This window comes from Amborella trichopoda, chromosome 12, assembly GCF_054954075.1.
Source record: "Amborella trichopoda isolate Santa Cruz 75 chromosome 12, AtrichopodaSantaCruz75HAP2 v2.0, whole genome shotgun sequence".
NCBI classification, from domain to species: Eukaryota; Viridiplantae; Streptophyta; class Magnoliopsida; order Amborellales; family Amborellaceae; genus Amborella; species Amborella trichopoda.
In genome coordinates, this window is record NC_142347.1 from 6,684,817 (window position 1) to 6,703,211 (window position 18,395).

At 47.6% G+C, this 18,395-nt stretch overlaps 1 long non-coding RNA gene across 1 annotated transcript in view; it reads left to right on the forward strand.

The window, feature by feature from the left end:
* Window positions 1-2,647: 2,647 nt before the first annotated feature.
* Window positions 2,648-18,395, forward strand: part of LOC148779406 (uncharacterized) — a 37,403-nt gene continuing 21,655 nt past the window's right edge. The window contains exon 1 of the long non-coding RNA XR_016045221.1: window positions 2,648-4,799. This is a non-coding gene — a long non-coding RNA (uncharacterized LOC148779406). The remainder of the gene's footprint in view (window positions 4,800-18,395) is intronic.

Sequence of the window (18,395 nt, forward strand, 5' to 3'; positions counted from 1 at the left end):
CCATAAGCAACTCCTCCCAAAAGAGCTTCCCCATGCGCGTATTGCGATTGAATTACCCTGTTTCCTTGGGGCAGCACGGCTCATCGTCATGTCAAGTACGGCTCTTCTTGTCTAGTGTGTTTACATCGTCTAGGTAGAAAGGTATGGAAAAGAAGGCGATGGGTATTCGACTAGCGGCGGGGAGATTCCGATTGTTCAGAGAATCAGATCGGTTCTATTAAGTGATTTACCTCGTGATAAATCGAGTCCTCGATAATCATTTTTCCAGTGGTTCGAGCAGCAGCGTCCATGGCGCTTGAGACAAAGCAAAAGCCAAAGCCGTAATTCGGGGTTGACTAAGAATGACTAAAGTAATTCAATCAATCGGTCAACAGGAAACTCAAAACCTGCTTACCGATCTGAGGTTTCTTTCTTATTATGTTACGGCGTGGAAGGAAACAGGGGAGTTGGCAAGCTGTGGAGATCATTTGGCCAAGCTGAGGAAAGAATATCTTAGCTTAGCTGCCAAGCTGAGGAAAGAATATCTTAGCTTAGCTGCCAAGCTGAGGAAAGAATATCTTAGCTTAGCTGCCAAGCTGAGGAAAGAATATCTTAGCTTAGCTGCCAAGCTGAGGAAAGAATATCTTAGCTTAGCTGCCAAGCTGAGGAAAGGCCCACTCCAGGAATAGGGAATGGGAACTTCGCCTTCGCTAGCTTGACCAGACAGCCAAGCCGTTCAGATCACGGCGCTCACGGCTAGGAACTTTACTTCAAGTATCTAAGGGAGGCAAAAGCCATAAAACCCTCTTCTGTTTTTCTCTCTGCGAAAGCCAAGTAAATAAATATAGTAGAAATCTGCGAAAGCCAATTCAATTCATAAAGCCTAATCTGCGAAAGAAATATAAAAAAGCATAAGAATATTTACTTATTTAGTTCAACTTTCTTAAAGAACGTTAGCCAACCAAATCGGAGCGACGCAAGGAGCGGAGATGCGGTAGTTCGTTTCGTGTAGAAAGAAACGCGGGAAGGAGACTCGGACTCGAACCCTCAATCAGTAGTCCATAGGAACAACTGACACTGCCTCTATTACTGCCTCATCCCCTACTCCAATAGATGCTACTCGTTATGCAGATGTATTCAATACCACCCATGCCCCGAAAGCCTTTGGTGCCTGCACTCGGAATAGCATATTCACTTGTTATTCCTTATCCAACTAGAACCAGTACTCTATGGATATCTGTATATATCCTCCTCGCTTCTACGCCGGGTCTACCAGGTCCAGGTATGGATGTACTCCCCATAGAACTGGGTAAGGAACTGCGATTACTCGCTAAGGGGCTACCCCTAGGCCTAACGGCCCAGATAGTTTCTAACGATCTGGCCTCGTGCGTGCTTCTCCACCTGTTGCTGATTCAATGACTGGCATTATAGCTACCCCTAATGACTCTGTTCCACCAACCCATACCCTTCGCCCTAGCGGTGCTGCTGATCCGACAGCGACGGGAGGAAGGGGATGCAGTGGGAATGCGAGCCATGAAATCGTCTACATGCATTCTGGGGTATCGCTATTCTCTTATGGGACTCATACCACGTTCGATCGGTTGGGCTGGGAAAGATGCCACCAACCCACCTCGTGCACCCTGTACCCGAATCATTAATTCACTCGGTCGCCCTCATCAACGGAATTAGATACTCATGCATCCCTTAGGGGTAATTAGCCACTCTTAGGCCCCACCCCAACAACAGGTACTTCATCCATTCAATCATGAATTTTCCTGCTACATCCTAACTCGAGCAAGCAGCACCTTGAATCACCCTCTCTCCACACAGGAATCAACAGCAGGGATCCGTTCTTCATGCTATGACAACTATTACGTATGAGGGAACACCCCGCCTAATACGGGTTAGTACCGGCTCATACAATGGAATCATCTACATGGATGCGGCGACACAATCAATATGCCATTAGGATTACGTACTCACCACCCCAACCTGGTACAGGCCTTTCTGGACTTGGTAGGCAATCCAGAACCTTTGGACGGATGGTCCGGATCAATTCCAGAGGGGATATTCACGCCCTTACGTACTTGAAACAGCAGAAAGAACCCACTAGTAAGTACTGGTTTTATCAATCATTAACAATACCATCTTCTCATCCTCTATGATTTGGACACAAGCAGAGGAACCAGTAGCAGCTTGAACGGGTATACAGTACTGACTGAGTGGGGCATCTCGGGCCTGGAAGAACAACAACGGCATATAACCCGTCGGTATCCTATCATGTATGTGGACACCCATGCTTCGAACCCAGATCCCAGCTATTAATACCAGTCCCAACTATGAATGTCGGAACGGAGGAACCCGCATCACAGTACATCGAAAGGTGCTGATACAAGCTTCAGCCATTTCGGGTTGTCGATACAAATAGCCAAACCCATCGAAGGCACAGGCTTTGAAGCATTGGGGGTAACCGAGCAGGAGAGAAAATCATCCTATTCGTAGACAATATATCATGTCTATTATTGAGGAACCAACACATCTTATCTACACAGGTACTAACACCTCATAGGATGTACACGGGTACTGGGGACGCATCATGGGTCGGGGTGCATCGTATGGTAGCAATACGTTGATTAACCCAAGGGATGATTCATACTACATCCACGGGGACCATCAATATATCTCGTATTGTAAAGGTCGATAGACGACTCGGTTCAACCGAGAGATGGGTATACGCGGACTTCGAGGGGGGTAGACAACCTGGGTCTGAGGGATCAGTGCATCCATCGTTTCTAGATGACCATGTAAATACTATCTAAGTCTCCTCAGTATGAGCAATATGGGTTAGCTAATAGCTATTAAGATTCCATTCCTATAGTTATTACGATGAGGAATAATACTTGTTAACTTCTCCTATCCCTTCTCCCCAGACTGAGCATACTACCGGATAGGAATCTTAGCTCTATTAGCGGTATTAGTATGAGGAATAATAGTTCTCCGATCCCTTTTAGTATCATAGGCTTAGAGGCCTGTAGTTGTTTTCCAGGTGGTCCTAAAGGCCCACACAGCGTCCAGGAGTTTCTCCTCCCAGTCTGTTCTGTGTATACCAACTGTAGCTTCTCGAGCTCTCTGTTGCTTACCTCTGCTTCTCTGTTCCCTCGAGGGTAGTATGGACTAGACTGAAGATGCGTGATACCTTCTGCAGCAACTGATTGATAACAGAACTGAGAAAAGGGGTGCCCCTGTCACTTACTAGACTCCGCGGGGTTCCGAACCTGGTAAAGATCTGCTCATACAAGAATGCTGTCACCGCATCAGAGGTTGCGTTCTTCATTGGCTTGACTTCCACCCACTTAGTCACTCCACGCAAACCAGAATGTGTTTGCTCCAACGAGTTCAGTCGTTAAGCTACAGGAGTCTATAGAGCATCAAAGCACTCGCTCCGCTAGGTAGCCTGCGTCTTGTCAAAGCCCTCGTTTTAGAAGTAGAAGCGAAGAAAACTACACCATTCAATTATAAAGTTGCGAAAGCCAACCAAAAAACACGGGTTTTATGAAAAAAAGAAAGTAAAGAAGTTGAAACATCCTCTTCTGGAACTCACACATCCGATTCTGGGCAATTCAGAAGTGACAAGATCCGAGTGAAAGAGACCTGGCTTGGCTAGCTTCCTTGCTTGCTTGCAACCGTTGGACAGCTACTGGATTCTCTCTCAGGAAAAGGGATTATTCCTTGATTGAAGCAGCTAGACAGTAAGATGAACTTGCAAAGAGAAGAACCTATTCGATAACATCCGATTTGTTCACATCTTTTTTATGACCCTTTGCCATAGACCAATTGCCAGAGATTGGCTAGCATGAGGACAGATAGGCTAAAGAGAGGTTAGCGCTAGCTAGTGTTAGAGAGCTTGCTGGATGAGAGCAGAGCAGACTAGACTGAGTTCCACTTCCATACTCCAGTTTACAGAGGGCTAATGGCTGGCTTGTTTGTCTAGTCCCACCTCTTCACCCCAACCTCTTCCTATCCTAAACCCCCTAGAATCACAAGGAACGATTGATGGTTGATCTGGCAATTCGGTTAAGTAATTAGTTAGTCTATCAAGCTCAAGCTGAAACTAGGATTTAGGAAGTAGAAGCGAAGAAAACTACACCATAAGATAAGCAGCAAAGGGTAAGCAGCATAAGCAGCAAAGGGTAAGCAGCTTTGAGAGAGCGCGCTAGCGCGAAAGCCTAAGCGGCTTTCTTGCTGGGAGAGCGCGCGGCGCGCTATTATTTCTTCGCTCCTTAATAGCAGCGGCTAACTATCTTTCCGGCCGGTAAATGGGAGAGTATGAATTCAATGAGTTGAAGCGTTTATTCCGAGGCGGCGCCGGAACAACACAAGAATGAGCAACTGCCTCAAGGCATCAATCCAATCCTGTGCTGCTATTTGTTCCGTGATGCTCGGAGTCCGTCGGGTAAGGGAAGAGCACCCCAGCTTGAATCCGTTCCTGCGTCAGCTATCCCGGGGATATTACCACCACATCGCAGGGAAGGAAGAATTTTCAAGATCCCGGAGGATTCTTACGGAATGAATGAGCAATCCGGAACGGATAACTATTCTGGGGGAATCAGGAAGGCAAGTGCCCAAATCTCGGACATCAAGCAATGGATCGAAGATCTCTCTCAGAGGCGGCGCCGAGGAAGTCTTCTTTATTGTCTCAGCATTCCTGTTAGTCTTTCCGCTCATCCGTCCTTCCTAGCTCTTCGATATCTCTTTGATCCACCGTAAGCAGCAAAGGAAGAGCGCGCTAGCGCTATTATTTATTCGCTCCTTAATAGCAGGTTGCGGCTTTCTTGCATCGTGAACTTTTTAGCTTGGGTAGGAGCTGCCGAGGGGGAAGAAAGAAGAAGTGGACGGGACACATTCTATAGGCCTGGGATCGGGTACACGATCGCGGAGAGAGGTCGGATCATTATGATCTAGATAGTGACATGTGCTTGTCGGATGCCCAAGAAGCAGTGAATACGGACGGGAATGGGCAGCATAAAATAGATCATGAGCTATACGAAACGAACTACCGCATCTCCGCTCCTTGCGTCGCTCCGATTTGGTTGGCTTTCGCAACTGCAGCACCTTACTAATAAAGGGCAATTGGCTTTCGCAACTAAAGAATTGAACTGAAAACGCGTTTCTACTATATGACGAAACGAACTACCGCATCTCCGCTCCTTGCGTCGCTCCGATTTGGTTGGCTTGCGATTCATCCAAAAAACACGGAAAATATTCAAATTCATCCAAAAAACACGGGAAATAGGAAATCAAGTAAATAAAGAAGTCATTTCCTTAGGTAAATGGGCTTGCAGCCAAAAAACACGGGTTTTTGGAAAAAAATCAAGTGTTGCATCCACTCTAGGCTCTATTATTTAATGGGCTTGCATCCAAAAAACACGGGAAATAGGAAAAAAAGAAAGTAAAGCATCAACTATAGGAAGGTTTTAGAATTCAAGAACGCCGGCCGGAAAGAAGCATAAGCCGCATAAGCAGCTTTGAGAGAGCGCGCGGCGCGCTATTATTTCTTCGCTCCTTAATAGCAGCTGCTTATGCTGCTTACCTTTATAGTCGAGTAACTTCGTTCCTTACTCGTTTTTGTAAGCAAGTTTCACTACCTTACTTAGTTATTTTAGTTCGCTGCGCGGAGTGAAAAGCTTTCTGAGAATCTCTCCGGGGCCTTAATGCACCAAATCACCATTAATGGTGACTGTTTTTATAGTTTTGGGTAGTGACTTCCGGGAGCAACATCTCCCTCGTTCTGAGTCGGATCTTGCTCAAATTTTTTGAGCGTGTTCGTCTCGCCAAAAAATGTGGCTTTCCTCATGATGATGCCCGAGCAAGGGGAAACGCTAGAGAGAAGTTGGTGATTCGTGGTAAAAGGTGCTGAAAATTCAGCAGTGACACGTCTCGCTCGAGTGGCCATATCACGGTGCTTGCACAACAGATCGACACGAGACTAGTTCCATCATGTGTGTAAGGTATAGGGCTTTGTCTGGTCCGAACCCCGTATGTGATGAACGGTTGGATTTCTCACGTGAAGCCGAGAAATTTGCTGCAGATTCTGTTTGTCAGATTTTAGATTCCAGTAAAAACTCAAGGATTGCAAAATATTCGTCCGGGGATGAAATCGAGCTGCGTTTGTTGCAACACAATCGTGACAGCATGCTCGGTGCAATTTAGCAAAGAAACCAAAGAAAAACATAAAAAAGAAACACACTATCGATCAGAAGTTTTCAAGATTCATCCAAATTTCTAGTTGTGTGATCGTGGCCTAAAAACGGGATCTGTAGTTTGAAGTTGGTATCAAATAGATCGTCATATCAAGCCCGACAAGAAAGCAATAAATCTTTCGGCCAAACGGACGCCGGAGTAACCCCGAATCAGTCATGGAAGATCACGCACGTTCTAGAGCAGCAGCAGGAACTGTTTTGGAATTTCATGTATTGTTAGGCAGGGGCAAAATCATCATTTTGTTCCTCTTTTTAGATTTTCCTTTAATTAAAACAAAGTTGTATTTTTGGCATTTAGGGTAGATTTTGATTAATCCACCCATGTTTTGGCAAAAGTTTATATATCTCACATTATATCATTGTACAGGGGGGACCACTTGGCTTAATAAAATTTCGATTGTTGGGCCATGTTTTGGGAGAGAAAGGAAGGAGAGATAAATTTTTGAGTTAGTGCCCCCCCTGGGCTTAACATAAATCTCTTTCTTTCTCTTCTCTTTCTCTCTCTTTCTCTCTTCTCTTTCTCTCTCTTTCTCTTTGTTCTCTTTCTCTCTCCTCTCTCTTTCTTTCTCTTTCTCTCTCCTCTTTTACAGATGGTGGAACCCCATCGCCGTCCGTGTTTCACTCTTTCTCCTTCTCTTCTTCTCTCTTTCCTTCCCTTGTGGTCTCGTATGACCACGACCCTCCTCTTCCCTCTTTCGTGCAGTCCCTCACGACGATAACTTTCTCCTTTCCCTCCTTGTGGTCCAGCATGGCCACAATTTCTCTCTTTTCTTAGTCTTTTATCTCCTGCATGTCCACCTGCTCCCTGTGCACCCTCGGGTCCACTTCCTCTTCTTTCTCTGGTAGTCCCTCAAGTCCACCTCCCTTCCCCTTCTTTTGTTGTGTACCCTCATATTACCCCCCATTGTGTCTTGACATTCTCTTTTTCCCTCTCATGCTCTATGATCACCATTTCCCAAAACTTTCCTTCCCATCACCGTTTGTGCAACCAACCACGCCACCAGGTCAACCTGACCTGGAGGGCGAGATCGAGGCATCTAACCAGCTTGGCGACTCGACTGGGGACACACTACCCCATCGTTGGATCGTTCTTGTTTGACCTTCCTTTCTTTTTATTCCTGCTCACTATACACACACCTGTCTTTGGGGTTGCTTAACCCCTTCATCCGAGTCGGGGGTTTCATAATCCCCGCACTCGTGAGTCTTCATCAGGAATAGGTTATGCGAACCTCATTCCCGACCTTTCTCTTGAGGATCAACCTTGTGTCGCGCTCCAAGGTAATCACCTGCAAAGAGGTGAGGATGGACTTGAAAGTCCCTCTCTCCCTAACTTCCTTGCAATGGTGGACCCTCTGCCAATGCACCCTGCATTGGTGGCACACATGCCACCACACACAGCATGCACCCTACTACCAACAACTCACTTGCCAGTCCCACTGCTCGGGGCAGCTTGAAGGCCGCCCTTCCCTCTCCCATGATTGGCTGTCCATCTGTCATTGCTCCTATGGGTCGCCGCGAGGCTACCCCCATTCTTTATCCCTTTGAGCCCCTGTAACGGGATGCTCGACACTAGGAGGAGGCAGCTCTGAAGCCACCACCGCACACACACTCACCAAAGCTAGTGGACCATCCATTCTAGCTACCACTCGAGGCAACCCTCAGGTTATCTGGGGACATTGTCAGGGTTTGTGTCTTCATGAACTGAGCCCTGCACCTCTTTTGCATGCACATCGCACCACTCGAGGCAACCCTCAAGTTATCTGGGGACATTGTCAGGGTTTGTGTCTTCATGAACTGAGCCCTGCACCTCTTTTGCATGCACATCGCACCACTCGAGGCAACCCTCAGGTTACCTCGGGACACTGTCAGGGTTCGGGTCTTCTTGAACCTAGCCCTGCACACCCCTTACATATGCACTGCATCCCTCGGGGCAGCCTTGTTGCTGCGTCTGCCCGAGCACACGAAGGGGAACCTCCTAGTACCCCCTCCCAGCACATGTCTGTTCACTCTATGAGGGATAGTCATACGGCCATTCCATCACACACACAGGCTCACGGCATCGGGCCTCTTAAGGCTGGACACGGTACTCGAGCCTAGGTTGACCCCTAGGTCACCCGAAGTTATTCTGCAAGGGGTGCACACGTGCTAATCCGCCCACCCTCCCTAAGCACACCTTTGCACTGTGCACTCACACACGGATCTAGCACTCCACCCAGTCCTAAGGGCAATCACATGAATGGGTTGGAAGAATAGTTCGCCTTTGCTCGATGAAAGTTCTACCTGGCCATGATGAAGGGGAATCATGGTCGGGCCCAAAAATGGGGTCGGGAGACCAAGATATTGAAGGCCCATCTTAGGGGCAAAGGAAAGAAAGTGATTGAAGACTTCCCTTCTAATGAGGAGAACCCATTCTCCCCTCTCATTCCCCTTGATGCGGATGATGCTGGAAAAGCATGGCGTGAGGTAAACACCAGAAAGATTGATCGAGGCATGATGAAGCATGTTATCTATTAAGATCCAAGCTTGACTCTGGGCAATGGCAAGTCTCAAGATGGGGCAAAGAGCCACTCTGACCCCAGTGACCCCATCAATCCTTAACCAGTTCAGCCATCATCTGATCAAACTCCTGAGCTCCTTTCAAGTCGGGGCACCGAGAGCAAAGGCATCTTTGAGCAGACTGAACTCGGGACAACTCATGTCCCCGAACCAGTTTGCCCTAGAGTCCTATTAAGTCGAGAAGTACTGCTGCGGGGCAGTCCCGATGTCACAAATGAGACAGAAGTCGAACCCACCGAGGGCATTGCCCATGATCCCTTGGTGGTGGAAAGTTTGAACTATGAAAGGACTGGTCTTCTTTCCATGATGTAAGAGAATGATCCACCAGCTACTCCTAAGGTCAACCTCGACATCCCAGCTTCCCAAGATGAAACTAAAAAGAGAACCGATACTATTGAGCTACTTCAAAGAGCTGAAAAGCTCACTGTTGAGATCGATCTCATAAAAAAGAATGGGACTTTGCCGTCGTTCACCTTTCCTAGCCTTCATCGGGATTCATCCTAGAATCTCAGATAAGTGATGGACTCCCGCCCCCTCTGGGTGGTTCTAAGGATGTGGCCTCCCTTAGTCTCTCTCAACCAGATATTCTTACCGTTGATGAGAGTTTGTTACTCTCATTCGAGGAAAGCCTCTCCCCAGTACTGGATGGGATGAGCCGCACTCCCCCTATTGGCAGCCCTACTGAAATGGATCCTCCATGCCCTGAAGGCACCATGATTCCTCGCAAAGCCAGCTGCATGCTTCCCCCATGTCATGCATGCTGCATGTGCGCTCTCGACAAAGACAATACGGCCTCGTCCTATTAGGGTTTCACATTCCTGTTCGGGGATGAAGAGCTCAATTCTGATGGGGCGACATCCCTCGTCCTCATGCATCCAATGACTCCTACCTCTGATGAGATCTCGTCACTCTCATTCGAGGAAAATCATTTCCTAATAGAGGACGAGATGGACAACATTCCTTTCGCTGACCACCCCAATGAAATCATGCCTCTAGCTCCTAAAAACACCATGATTCTTTGCGGGGCTGACTACGTACGGCCTCCATGTCTTGAAGACGTCATGACTCCTTATGAGGTTGATCATGTGTTCACCCCGTGTCTCAAAAACTTCTCCCCCAATGATGATCAAATGACCTCACCGTCTTGTGAGAGTTTCAGATTCTCCTTAGATGACGAGGCTACCTAAGCCTCGGAAGATGAAGAGAACCTGAAGAAAGGCTCAATGACCTTCATTAATAATGCTGTCAAAGTAGCGGCAGTTGAGCCTATGGTTGAGAACTCCATTAAGCAAGAGGCATGTGGTGAGCAAACTTTATTAGAGTGTACTGCCCCGAATGAAAAAGAAGCTTTCAAAGCAATCGGCCCCAAAGCCTCCGTTATCCCTTTGCTTCCCAATGGTGAGCAACCCAATCCTCCAATAGAAGAAGAGCCCTCAAGCATGGTGATCAATGAAGTACCAGAATTTTATGGAGACGAGATTGTGGAGCTTAAGGCCATATTGAGGCAGTTACAAGCTGAGATGAGATCAAAGGATGAAATGATGGAAACTTTATGCCAAGAGGTATTGGTGTCTCATAAGCCTAAGCGTACCCCCTCGAGGCACCAAACCCTCTTTACCGTCGCTCAAGCACTGTATCCGGTCATCAAACAACACCATCAGAAGAAAGGGTACTACCACCCTAACCTCCCTCATTGCCGCTCTCCTCCCCATCAGCTCAGGTTGGGAACGAAGAATTAGTGAAAGGCATGGTAGTCAAAGCATTGAAAAAGTATGGTATCCCAGAGATGGAAGAGCCGAATCGCTATCAAAAACCTTACCCAGCGTATGTTGACCAAATTCCATTTTCGCCAGGCTATCAAAGACTTGACTTCCCCAAGTTTGACTGTACTAGCTCATCGCAGCAACACATAGCCCATTTCATTGTAGCCTGTGGCAATACAGCGAAACAATGAGCGTCTATTTCTTCGGCAATTTGTGGGAACCCTTACAGGAGCAGCATTCAAATGGTACTCTCAGTTATCACTAGGATCAATCTCATCATGGGCATAAATAGAGGAAGAGTTCCTTAAGCGCTTCTGTGACATAGATAGGAAACTCCAACTCTTAGAACTTTTTGAGGTGAAACAAAAGCCACACGAGCCAGCGATCGAGTACATCGAAAGGTCGTGCAATCTGGCCATCAATCTGGCCACACTAATAGGTGAGCCTCAAGAGATAGAGTACTGCATAGATGAGATGCACCAAGAATTGGATCGTTATGTCACTTCATCATGGCCCACTACATTCGTCAAGATAGTCAACAAGGCAGTTCAAATTGAAGTTTTCTCAAGCACCACGAAAGTATATCTAGACCCTTCGCATCAGTCAAAGATGATGATCAATTATCAGCTGCCATAACAAATGCCATGCACTCCTCAAGCCAAGGACGGCACGAGGATTACTCCTTTGATAAGTTATGATCCCCAAGCTGCTTGAGACTCTCCTATCAGAGGGGATGATCGAGCTACCCGTGCCGAAAAGATCGAGGGAACTTGGAAGGGAAAGTAAGCCCAATTACTGCCAATATCATAGGAGACTTGGTCATAGCACTGAGGAGTGTCGTGCCGGTAAGGACATCATCCAGAATTTCATAGACATGGGAAAATTGAACTTGGGGCCTGATTCTACGCGTGATCTAGTGCCACACACTGTCTAAGCTATACGACCCTAAACTATAGCACATGTCCTAGTGGCACGACATTTAATTACACAACATGCAATCTCGGAGGAGGACCTTAAACATGCCCTCAAGTCTTGGCGGATGACCTTAAAACATGTCAAATTGATGGTCACGGTGGCATGACCTTAAACATGCTTCTGCAAAAGAAAAAAACAAACAAAAGACGGTCATAATGAAAACCCGCAAGGGCACTATAGGCAAGACTATTAAAATAAAGGGGGTGTGGTGAAAACCCTTCCGGGCACTCACTCTCAAATGATGGGCGTGTTGATCCACTCATACAGGTCATCTCAAGTAAAAATGTCAAAAGTCCCTGTAGCAAGATGTTAAAACTGCACGATATATAGTCCATGTGCATGATTATAAACTGCTTCATGTTCCTACATGTCTCCATGGGGTTACCGTAAGACACCCTCCTTTACATCCCTTACTACATCCTTCTTCATAAGCCCTCGGTGAAAGGACACCATCCCTCCAAGGTGTCCTCCCTAATCAAGGTGTACTTCAGTTGTGACTACGAGGATTCGAAGCAAAGCGTGCATTTCAAAGCATGCGCACCCCTCTACAACGCCATATCTCAAAGAGGCATACCACAGTTCCGACTGTGAGGCTACAAAGCAAGGCATGCAACTGTCTCACCGATAAAGAGGCATACTGCAGTTCTAACTATGAGATTTCAAAGCATGCAACCACCTCTACCAAAGCTATATCCCAAGGAGGTGTACCACAATTTCGACTGTGAGGATTTGAAGCAAAAGCATGCAACCGCCTCGTCGATAAAGAGGCATACCACAGTTCTAATTGTGAGATTCCGAAGCATGCGACCGCCTCTACCAACGCTATATCTCAAAGAGGCGTACCATAGTTCCGACTGTGAGGCTTCGAAGCAGAGCATGCAACTATGTCATCGATAAAGAAGCGTACCGCAATTCTAACTGTGAGATTCCAAAGCATGCGACTGCCTCTATAATTCTATATCCCAAAGAGGCATACCGCGGTTTCGATTGTGTGACTTCATACCATTTTGTCTGATAGGGCCTTTCACCATCGAGCTCCCATTTCCCCAGCTAAAATACACCATTCGTGGCTTTTCTAAGCCTCCATCATGCACCTTAAGTGCCCATGACCCCACTTCTTGTCATGCGTGCCCCTACCTCTACAACGGTCTAAAGTGGGTGAAGACCTTAAACTTTCCCTCAACACATCCAACAAGGGTGAGGACTTTGAAAAGCACCCCTTGGCGGCAGGGCACACGACCTTAAAAGACCTTTCCCCATGAGGTCGGGTTGATCGGGGTAGTTGCTCCTAAGCCCGAGCTCGAGGTCCTTCGCAGGCCGCCACTCTCACGCATCTCTCGTGCGCACGTCCCCTCAACTGCCGAGCGGGCTCCTTCTTCATCGCCACGTATGCACCACCATCACGCATGCCTCACCGTCGTGCATGCTACCAACGAGCATGTCACTGCCGAGCATGTCATCATCGAACAAGCTACCGTCGTGCGTGCTTCATCTCCGAGCATGCTACCACTGTGCGTGCTTCATCACCAAGTATGTTATTACCGTGCACATTCTCAAGACATTCTCTCCTACTACCAAGCATGTCATCGTTGTGCACGTCACATCATTACCCCAGTAGGAGGTACACCTGTGTTGCATCCCATCATCCCCAGTGGAGTTAGGTGTATGCCAAGAAAAAAGGGGTCATGCTTACCTCTGCAATCCCCAGTGGGTTTGTTTTACACTAAATCATTATCTTATCCCAAAGGAGTCGGGTTACGTTCCATAGGCCTATCCTCCATGGAGTCTCACTCAACCCCTAATCCCTAGTGTAGTCTGCTCCCGTTTTCCATCCCTCATCGGGCCACCATCTCCATCTGAGCCCTCTGCTTGTGTATTACCTTAACCATTTTCTCCCCAGGGAGTTGGATTTCCATCCACAAATCTATTCCCCATCCCGATCCCTACACCAAGAAGCTCTGGCCCGACAAATGGCCAGTGTTTCGCTGAAAGACACAGAAGAGGCGCTCTTCACTCGGAAGGGCAAGTCGTCCACCAGACAAAAGAAGAAAGAGAGCGCTGAATCTAGTCAGTGGCGGGAGAGCTCTCAGGCAGGGGGAGCTCCGCATAGCAGCAATAGTGAAAATCGGCGACAAAGGAATTTCCGCCGAGATATCGAATGCTACAATTGTGGCAAGAAAGGTCACTATGCTCCTAATTGTCGATCAAAGAAGAAGAAACCAAACCTGCCGAAGGCAATTTGGTGACGTCGACTAGTCACCAAGATGAAGGAAAAAGTGAAGATGAGTGGGATGTTGAGGCATCCTGTTGTATCGTTGAACCGAATGAACAGACGTGTCCAACAGAAGAGCGGCTTCACTTCAATACAGAGACAGCTCTAGCTGTGACATCCTGTTCTGGAGCAATCGACTACAGCCGCGACTGGATTGTTGATTCAGGAAGCAAAAATCACATGACGGGCCTCTCCTTTATAGTCGAGTGACTTCGTTCCTCTCCTTTATAGTCGAGTGACTTCGTTCCTCTCCTTTATAGTCGAGTGACTTCGTTCCTCTCCTTTATAGTCGAGTGACTTCGTTCCTCTCCTTTATAGTCGAGTGACTTCGTTCCTCTCCTTTATAGTCGAGTGACTTCGTTCCTCTCCTTTATAGTCGAGTGACTTCGTTCCTCTCCTTTATAGTCGAGTGACTTCGTTCCTCTCCTTTATAGTCGAGTGACTTCGTTCCTCTCCTTTATAGTCGAGTGACTTCGTTCCTCTCCTTTATAGTCGAGTGACTTCGTTCCTCTCCTTTATAGTCGAGTGACTTCGTTCCTCTCCTTTATAGTCGAGTGACTTCGTTCCTCTCCTTTATAGTCGAGTGACTTCGTTCCTCATTTACCGGCCGGAAAAAGAATAGTTAGCCGCAACCTGCTATTAAGGAGCGAAGAAATAATAGCGCGCCGCGCGCTCCCCCGGCAGCTGCTTACCTTTATAGTCTTGTGACTTCGTTCCTCAGCAGAGTAGCTTCGCTTCCTCTGCTACAAAGCAGTTCTTGTTCTTTTAAGGGCAAGAAAGCTTTACTTTGGAAGAGCAAAGAAAAAAGTAAAAACCTTGTGCTTGGTGATCGGCAAGCCGATAGCGGCGCGGCAGCACAAGGTCTCCGCGCCCCGCCGGGGAGGCGCGCGGCTGCAAGCACCTTGTTACTAACAAAGAAGCTAGCACAAAACTATTATAGAAATAGAGGGCTTTGTCAGGACGCATCCAAATTAGAATTCAAAGCGGATACTTCCAGCATTTTCCTTACACATATACATTTATGCAATCGCTACGCGAAGTTCAACGGAAAAGAATTACAAGAAGAACATGGAACCCCTTGTGCTCAGCAAGCTAGCTTGCTGAGCAAACAAGCTTTTTCATCTTATGCCCTCTTATCTATATTCTATTGTTTTTTATTGCAAGTAAAAAAGAAATTGTTTTTCTCCACAAATAATAAGCTTAGTCTAGCTTGGCAAAGTCAAGAGGGATTAGACACACAGTGGAACAAGAACAGCCATTCTTTCAAGCAACAAATAGATTTTCGAACAACTACCCTTGTGCTTGCAGCACAAGCTGCAAGCACCCTTGTGCTTGGCGATCGGCTCGCCAATAGCGGTGCGGCAGCTCCACTTGCGCAGCAAGCAAGCGGGTCAGCAAGCTCCATTGAATATGCTTTGTGTCAAAGAAAGACTAAACCATTGCACCTTGAACTCTCTTATAAGAGTATGTGCGCAATCTTTCTATACCCCCCACAACGCGTCTATTTACCTGCAATTGTCGATCTAGATCTAGTTGTCAAAGCTCTGTGATCTAGTCAATAATAGATATAATGTTAGTATAAGTACCGGGCTTGCTGAGCCTCGAACGGTTAGTTGCTTCGCAAGACCTAACCGTTCGAGCAGGTAGCGCGGCAAGCAGAGGGGGTTTTCTGAAGTTTTATTCACCGCTACCAGCGGTGCTGATAGCGGCCTAGCTTCCACGGCGGGGCTCCGCTTCTTGCTGTGCCTGCTGAGCAAGGCAAGCAACTACGCCGATAGACCTGCTGAGCAGGCGGTTCCTCAGATTTCGCATTTTCGACCTTCTTACTGTGCCTGCTGAGTAAGGCAAGCAACTACGCCGATAGACCTGCTCAGCAGGTAGCGCTTGCTTACCTTCGGTCCAAGCGGCAGGGCCGGGCTTGCTCAGCAAGTTAGTAAACGCTTCGCGCTTCGGAAAGCATAGTGACGAAAGAAAAGTTCGAGGTTTTCTTAACAATCGCGCTTCTTGCTGTGCCTGCTGAGCAAGGCAAGCAAGCGCGCCAATAGGCCGGCGCGCCAATAGGCCGCTGCTTGCGAAGGCAGTTGAGGAAAAAATGGTATGTAGGGTAGAGTAAGCGGTAGAAGTCGCTAGCAGAGCTTGGCTACAACCGCGCTATAAGCCGCGGATCAGCTTCGCATTTCGACCGGCCCTGTCGACCGCCACGCGGTTAGCATAGCAGGTAGCGGAGGCTGATCGCCGCCTGCAGAGCAGGTAGTAACCACCGTGGCCGCTTTACGGCCTCGGGCGATAGCTAACGAAGCTGATCTGCGCGCGGCTTTAGAAGCCAAGCCAAGCCAAGCCAAACCAAGCCAAGCCGCGCGGTCGAATATGAGCGCCCTAGCTATCCAATAAAAATGTAGATCGAGTCGTTACGGGGTTATGCTAACTCTACTAACTATTATAGTGTGTTTATTATGGTGCTTGCTGACCGCCCTATCAGCCGCGGATCAGCTTCGCTGATCAGCGGAGGCTGATCGCAGCCTGCTACAGCTAAGCTTATCAGCCGATCAGCTTCCCTAAGGAAGAGCGAATCTAATCTCAGTAAAACTCGGCGGGGCATTATAAAAAAGAAAAAGCTCGTTTTTTGTATTGCATCGGTGGAATTCTATCTAGTCATATTAAGAAAGGAGCGTACCGCGCTATTCTTCCGTTGGAAGAAGCGGATCGCGTAGTTGCTTGCCTTGCTCAGCAGGCACAGCAAGATAGACCTAACCCGGTTCGAGCAGGCGGGCTTCGCCAAGCTTAGAATTTTTGTGTGTCAAGCTCTACATAATAAACATAAAAAGCGAAAGATTATAGTTAGCAAACTTCCCACGGGATGGTCCAAGCACAAACTACGCTGCGCTACCGTCAAAATGTAGTTTCGTGATAGAAAGAATCCCTAACGTTTATCAGACTACGTATCAACCGCTACGCGGTTAGGCGCCTTAGCTTGACAGCGGCAGAGGGCCTTGTGCTTGCAGCTTGTGCTGCAAGCACCAAGAGATCTGTTTTTGCTTGGATTTCCCCGTTATGAGTCAATATTAATTTTGTGCCACCATAGCAGCAAGTCAATTGCTTACAGGCTTAAACCTACCGCGCTTGGACCGAAGGTAAGCAAGCGCGGTTCGAAGCTGTAACCGCGAAGCGGTCGCCCGTCGCGCGGTTCGCGTAGCAAGTAGCGGCTGAAAGCGGCAAGGTCGAGGTGAAATGGGCTTGCCATCAGAGACTGTATGCGCTCCGCGCCGGGCCTAACCGTTCGAGGCTTAGCAGCTAGACTAAGGGGATTGTAGCCAGCTAGCTTTTGCTGATGCTAATGTTCACTTTTATTAAGCACAAAAGGAAACTGTCGTGATACAATTAGATCACTCTAAAAGGTCGCAAGGCTTGGTTTACGACACGAGCTGACGACAGCCATGCAACGCCTGTAAATTGAATTTCTAGTTGCTTACACAATTAGAATAAAACTTATGTCAAGGGCTGGTAAGGTTTTGCGCGTTGTTGTTAGGATAGGTATGTCCTCTCGAACTTTCCCCCCTTAAGATCCGTACATGCAGGTCTCCCAGCATACGGCTCAAGCCATCTTTTCAGAAACAATAAATATGTATGTTGGTGTATCCGCTTTACTACCCGCCACACCTCTACGATTGAACCCGCTGGCTTGCGCGCGCAAGGCGGCTTCTAAGCAAAAGCTTTTGTAGTTTTCTTAGCAACATTGTATCCCGAGCTTAGCAGCTCAGAGAGTATTGTTTCGGGTCGCCTGAGAAATACGCATTTGTAGCGGATTGGCCCCGCCTCAGCAAGGCGGCTTGGCTTACCTGCGGTTCGAATAGCGGCCGAGCTACCATGTGATTGACATTGGTCCATTGTATAGTACTCCAAGAAGAGTAAATAGAGCCTTCTTCCGCGGCGGCTATCAGCGTGATAGCCGCGGTGACTATTATATCTTATCTCATTATGACTTAGCTTTTTGCGTATCTTGATTATCAGGAGGATGACCTGATCTATCTTTCTTTTTGGCAGGTTCTTTTTTTGTTTTCCTCATATACGAAACATATTATAGATGTCTAATCAGATAACACTTTTTTCCTTTTGCTTTTGCGCTCTTCGCTGGACCGCGCCTGTAACCGCTTGCTCAGCAACTAACCGCGCGGCTGATAGCGGCCGCCCGTTTCGAATAGCGTAATCGCGAACCGCTTTGCTATTGGCGAAGCCGACGCGAGGCGGTTCGTAGCAGGTTAAGCGGCGATCGGGCCGATAGCGTAGAATACAAGTGAGACCATTACTTGTTCACTTTGCCAGCCAATTTATAGACAAAGCTATCAGGCCGATAGCGGCGCAGCTGATAGCGAAGTCTACGCGAGATAGATCATCCGACCCAGCCTATGGATATGGTTCTTCCCTTTCGGTTAGCCTACTTTGACTTGAAAGACCCTAGGTTGGTTACACGTTTCACATAAATGAGATTCGAGATTTGCTCATATAAATAAACACCCCGAGGGTATCACGCGTGTATCGGTGAACATCCGAGGATTCACCGGCGTGTTTAGTATTGCTACTAAATACCTAGTG